Here is a 6,645-nt window from a genome sequence, read left to right as displayed (position 1 = left end):
TGTGTAATAAAGGGAGTAATTGCAGTATGTCCAGAGTGCTCTGGTAGCACACCGAGGGATTCAGGGCAGTGAGGGTGGCATTTAGAAAGTGCACAGAGGAGGAGGCATTTGAGTTGCGAGTTAGAGTTCCCCAGGTGTGGGAACGCAGAGCCAAGAAAAGGCACGGGTCACCTTTGGAAACCGTAAGTTATTCAGTGTGCCTGAGCCATGAAGATGAGCGGGAGATGAGGCTGGGGCCAAGTCACAAAGGCCTTCAGATGGCATGCTAAGGAGTTTGGGCTTTCTGTTGATGGTGGGCATTTTGTAGACAAAACAACAGTGGTTTTGGACTCTTTTCAAAAGAGAACCTTGGCTCTTTGGAAATGCTCTAATTCCCTGGGTCTTCACAGAGACAAAATTCTGGAGGATAGCAGCACTGGTAAGTGATAGTGGGCAGTGGCTGTGTGAGCTGAGGGGAAAGAGAACCAGCAGGAGTGTTGCTGAAGCCAGCTTTCTCCCCTCACTGCTGGCCAAGAGGCTGTCTCCCACATGCCTGAAGACAGCAGAGATGGGAAAAGCACTGGCCATTTTCAGAGTCCCAAGCACTCCTCTTAGCTTCCTGATTGGGCTATTTACCTTTTTGAATCCTGCTGAGAGGAGGTGATTTTTCTCTAGGTTTCTCTCCAAGTTCCCTCAGGGGTTTGGGGTTCTGGGATATGGAAATGTACCCCGCTGCTTTCCCCCACTGCACCCCTCCCAATTTGAGCTGGAGAAGCTGTGTGCTGTGCTGGCGGGAGTTGAGCACAGCTGCCACCATCGTCTGGGCTGACTCCACGCCTCCCTCGGCCAACAGGTCTCCCAGCGGACAGAGCAGTAAGCTCCCTCATCCTGCTGGCAGCTTTGGGAAGCAGGGAAGTGGCTGGGAACCAGTGAGGGGGCTGAACAGGGAGGTAAGGGTTGGGCAGAAACAAGACGACAGGGTGGGCAAGAAAGAAAGGTACAAGATGTAAGGCTTTCCATACCCCAGTCTCCTCTGCCTAGGGAAGAATCCTCAACACAAGCTTGTTTTCTGCCTTCCATGCTTCCTCTACTACACAACCCCCCAAAAATTACAAAACCAAAAAAACGGCTCATTCCATGGCGCTTGGGGAGGTGAGGCTCCATGGAAGGGGCACAGACCCCCAAATGACCCATGGGGGCCCCCTTTCTGAGACCATAGTCTGGCTCCTCACCAGGTACCTCCTGTGCCCTGGAGATCGCATGGGACTGGCTGGCAGCATCTTAAGGCCACAAACTTGACCTCCTTAGCCTCCCTCTTCCTGCTTGCTCTAGGCCTTGCTCATCCCTGTGCCTTCTCAAATTTGTCATTTTCCAGCCCCTCCCATTCCCATAGGGCTTTCCTCCCTCCCTACTCCTACCCATTGCTAATGCACACCTTACCTTCTCTTCCACCCAACCCATGCAGAAATTTGAATAACTGACTATTCTTCCCTGACCCAGCCTGTCTCTACCTCTTGTGACACCTCCTCCCTCAGGATGGAAGTCTTTCCTATCAGTTGGTGTCTCTTCCCCAGCTTCTCTGAGTGAAGACTTTACTCTTTTCTGTTCCCTCATCTGAGTCACTGTTCCCAAAGTCACATCCTGGGAGGAGATATTTTCATCCAGAGTCTGATGTTCAGTACCAAGATCCCACCTTATTCAGTAGGACTTTGTTTCTTCAAGGGACCATATAATAAGACCTTAGAAATTATGTGTATGGTCTAATTCATTTGCTAGATGGAACAGTAGCCCAGAGGAGTGATGTGGCTTGCCCAAGGTCACACAGCAAATTAGAGCAGAGATGAGAACATTTCTTCTATCTGCACTGGCAGCCACAGCAGTAATAAACATTTATTGAGCATGGCTATGGGCAAGGCACTCTGTCCTGGCATCATAAAAGGGTATGAGATGTGGCGCCTTCCCTTAGAGACTTAGGATCCAGAGTCTAGATGGTAGGACGGGACACGACACAAGATAAATAACCAGGCAGGGCAGCATATGCTCCATGTAAAATCAGTGCTATAAACAGGTTCTACCCGAGTTCAGAGGATGGAGTGTTTGCTTTGGGCGGGGCCCATAATGAGGGTTTCACCTTGTGGGAAGAGCTCAGGGCGAGATTTCCTAGCGTGCCATGAATGCTCTGTGTGACTTCGGAAAGGGCATTCCCTGTCTCTGGGCCCCAGTGTTCTCATCTGTGCACTGTGGAGTCAGTCAAGGGGCTGCTCTCTGAGGTCCCCGCGCCCTCCTCTTGACAGTTGAGTTCTGTATAGCCTCCCTTCCCTTCTCCCTTCCATCTAAACTCCTCAGGGCAGGGGGTGGATTTGAAGGGTTCATCAGTCCACGAACTTTCTAAGGTGGTTAGAAAGTTCTCCCGCTGGAGAGCGAGGCCTGAGGGGCAATTACTGTCCTCTAACCCAGGCACAGTAGGAATTTGGGGAGATCGTAGCATAAAGTGGTAGAAAAGAGACCCTAAAACTCAGCCTCCCATCCTCAAAAAACCTTGACAGGAATTACTGAAGTTGAGCTTGGGAAGCAGAGACCCTTGGAAGGTCAGGGTCCAAATGGGCTTCAGGTCAGATTTTTATTCCTTCTCGAGTCCACACACAGAAGGTAGAGGGGCTCCCACACCCCTGTTGTGGAGAAGAGTGGCTGTGGCCCCTGTCCCAACCAGGGAAGACATGGAGCAGGAGTGGAGGGGGCATCTCAGGAGGCCTGGGGAGATGATGCAACTGTGAGTAAATGTTACCAACCTCTGTCTTGGGCTGGCTGGCTGCTCAGGGGCTGGGGGCTAGGACCCGAGAGTCCCCACTCTTTCCCCGCTCTCAACCGAGGAGGAATTAGAGAAACTGGAGGGAGAAAGAAAAACTGAGATGAAAGAGGGTGTCTGGAAAAAAATAATAAACTGGTGAAAGGAAACTGGGAAGTAGGGAAGCCTAGCAGGGCTGAAGGAGGAAAGGGAGGCCGGAGTGCTGCAAGGGAATCGAGCCTGAGGGGAGAAAGGCCAGGCAGGCGTGGCCGGGAGGGGAGTGGGCCCAGAGCTGGTGGTGACAGATGGGTGGACACAAAGAGGAGAGCTGCGGGGAAGACAGATGGATGGGGGAGGGAAGAGAAGAGGTGGGGGGGTGCAGTGGTCGTAATGAGATTGGAGAAGGGCTCTGAGCTGGGGAGAGGTGAGTGGTGAGGAAGGAAGAAAGGGGAGGCTGCCTTAGGAGACAAAGACGACCAGGCCTAGGGGGCCAGGGGCGAGAGAGGGCTCAGGGGCCGGGTGCTGGAAAGGGGGGCTTCCAGCCAGGCTGGCAGCAGAGAGAGTGACAGATTGTGTAGTTAGCCAGAGTGGAGACCCGCTGTCACCTTCAAGAGGCACAGAGAGGTGGAGACAGAGAAAGACAGACTGACAGAGACCGTATGGAAGCAGGCAAGGAGAGAACCTCAAAGATGGAAGAAGCCCCAAGACGTACTGCTGCTTCCCAGGAACACAGCAGCTCCTGCCCAGCCTCCTCCTGCCTGCCTTGCTCCTGTGACCCTGAACACGGCCAGTCTCTTACCAGATACACCCCCGCCACGGGCCACTCTCTGGGAAGGGTCAGGCAGTGTGGCACAGCGAGGGTTAACGCCGTCTGCTCTCCCTGCCAGCCGCTTGCCTAGTTGGGTCCCCAGGGCTCCCCACATATGTCACCCCCTCTCCTGCCAAACCCACTGCTTCCCAGCTCCTCCAGGCCCTCCCCCCACCCTCAAGGACTAGGCCCCCACCCCTCTGTCTTCCCAACACACCAACCTCCCTCCTCCAACAAACTACCTCAAATGCTATGTGGAGATGAAAAGACACTGTAACAGTCTGAAAAAGAGAATGCCTATTAAATGCAAAATAACAATGAAACCATAGTACCATACTCATCCCCAGGCTCTGCTCCTCCTGCCCTCCTTACAGCAAAGAGCCCACAACTCATGGGGTTCTCCTTCCCCCTTGGGGCCTGGGTCTGCTGACAACCTGAGCTGACCTGAGAGTTCTCCCCAGCCTCCCTCAATCGTAATGCCTCATTTCCACGTGTGTATGAAACTTCTTGCCACCTTTAAATCACCGTGCACAAATGTAAGTTTTGGGGTGAGCACTTTTCAGTTTACCTAGCACTTTCCCACACATTGTGTGGCAAGAGCCCCATGAAGAAGGCAACATTATCCCCATTTCACAGATGACAAAACACACTCAGTCAAGGTTAAGCGACTTGTCCAAGGTCACCAGGACTTGTCCCGGGTCTCCTGGCCCTGAATTCAGTGGAATTAGTAGTTCTTTCCACCACTCCATGCTTTTAGCTCCTCTTTATCACACGCTTATGGTCTTTTTAGCTACTCCACTGAGGAGAAAAACTGAATCCCTGAGGGAAGACTGGGGCTTGGGGCCCAGAGTCCAGGATCCTGGGACGACAGATGCAGAGGAGAAGGTGGTGGTCTCCAGAGCACTCTCTCACCTCCCTGTACGATCAGACCTCAGCTTGCACTGGGGACAGCTTGGGCTGGGTGCTTCAAGGACAGAGGTTGCAGGGCTGAAGGGTCTGAACTAAACAGCCTGAAAGGATTCCTCCTGAGGCTGGCAACAGGAATTCGGTTCCTCCCTCCCTTCACTCAGTGCCCCCCACAGTTCCCTCCTGCTTCTAGGGTCTCTCTAGGTTCTGCTTGTTTTCCTCAAAGTCTCACCCTTGGAATCCAGGCCTCCCCTTTTCAGTAACAGTCCCTCATCTCTATAGTTCTGTTTCTTGTGTCTCCCCACCTTGTCTCCTGTCTGGTATTTTTGTGTTTCCTCACAACTGTCTGCACTCTGCCTCCTCCATGTCTATGCCTCCAGCCTGTCTTGGGGCCTCCCTCAGGACTCTCTCCCAGGATCAGTATCTGTCCATGCCTGAATAGCTGTGTCTCCCCATATCTTCATTTTGCCTAGGTCTGTATCCCCCTAATGATCTCTTCCTCTTTTCAAGTCTCACCCCATGTCCCCCCCTCAACCCTGGCCCCATATCTTGCAGCTCTGAGCTTCCATAAAGCCTTGGTAACCTGGCAATTCTGCTCCCACCCTCTCTTTTTTATCTCTCTGTCTCCCTATGTCTCCATCTCCCCATGACGTGTCTTCCCCTTTCTCTGTATCTTCCCCATGTTTGCTACCCAGTGACTGTTTTCTCATCCTTTTTCTCTCTCTCTGGGTCTCTATCTCCCCATGTCTCCCCCTTCACTTCCTCTCCATCTCCCATTCATTCTGTGTCTCTCTCTCCCCCATGGCACTTTCTCCTGAGTCTCTTGGTCTCCCAATTTCTTGGATGGGGTGGAAGGCAGGAGGGTGAGGGAGGTAGAATTGTTGTTGCTGGGGGCTCATTAGGTGGAGATTGGTTTTTAATCAGCACCATGGCAATGATGATGCAAGAACTGAGATGCCACCTGATCCCATGCCCCCCCAACCCTCCTCCCCAAGCCTCCTTTCCCCTCCAGCTCAGCCCATCTGCTGGCGCCTGGGCACCTGTCTGGGCCTGCCCAGGTGGGAGTTGGCACCTCCCAGACCTGGGGGTGGGGAGGGTTAGGGGAGCTTGGGGAGGAATTATAGGACTCCCCTTAGGGAATGCCTCACCCTGGAGAAAGCCCAGAAAAGGGTGATCAGCAACAAGGAAATGGCAAATGCCTCCAACAGCCTGAAGATGGGGTGCACACCTACTAAGGTCCCAGCCTACAAGACGCATTATCTCAATCTCCATGGCAACCTAAGAAGCAGCTATAATTAACTCCATTTTACAGAAAAGGATGATTGAGGCTCAAGAGGTTAAGTTACTTGTCCAAGGTCACACAGCCAGCAGGGCTTTATTCACTGTAGCACACTGTCTCAAGTCCTCCCAGCCACGGTTTGTTTTTTTGTTCTAGATACTCACAAAGTATCAATGAAGACATTCAACAGCTAAGTGGGGAAGAGAACCTCAGATAGTGAAACCCAGCCCACTGCCTGTCTGTGCTTCCCTTAGTCCCTGCTCTTGCCACCCTGCAACACACACACACACACACACACACACACACACACACTCAGACATGCACACAGAGGCTGGAGGCAGCTGAGCTATTGATGTGAACTTAATGCATATTTGCATATAATTTTGTATCTAGTTTTCTTATTGCTCATTTGATGCCCCAGCATACTTGAAGCATGCCTGGGCTGCCCTGCCCTCCTCCCCCAGTGTCCTTCTGACCCTCCTTCCCCTCTCGACACTCCTGCACTCTGCTCCCTTTAGCCCTTACCTCCTAAGAGCCCCTAAGTCCCAGTGGGTCAGGTTGGGCTGGCCAGCCTAGAAAAACTCCTTGTGGGATCCATGTCAGGAATCAGACCCTCCTCCTCTCCTGGTGATGGGGTAGGTGGAGGATGGGGGCTGGGATGAGAGGGTGTGAGGTGATTGAGTTCCAGGGTAAGAAGGGCAGGGACCTGAACAGTAGCCACAGGCGGCCTGCCGAGGGACTGGTGGGCACCAGCTTTGTGAAGGGTGAGAGTTCAGTGAGGGTGAGGACTTTCTGGTCCTCTCCTGCCTTTTAGAGCTGTCCACTTGCACTTTTCTAGATTTCTCTGTCAGTACCTCAGAGAGCCTTCTTCCCAGGGAAAAGGAGTCC

Source organism: Ceratotherium simum, chromosome 2 (genome assembly GCF_057802395.1).
Source record: "Ceratotherium simum simum isolate JZ-2026a chromosome 2, ASM5780239v1, whole genome shotgun sequence".
In the NCBI taxonomy this organism is placed as follows: Eukaryota; Metazoa; Chordata; class Mammalia; order Perissodactyla; family Rhinocerotidae; genus Ceratotherium; species Ceratotherium simum.
This window is presented reverse-complemented; position numbering follows the sequence as displayed.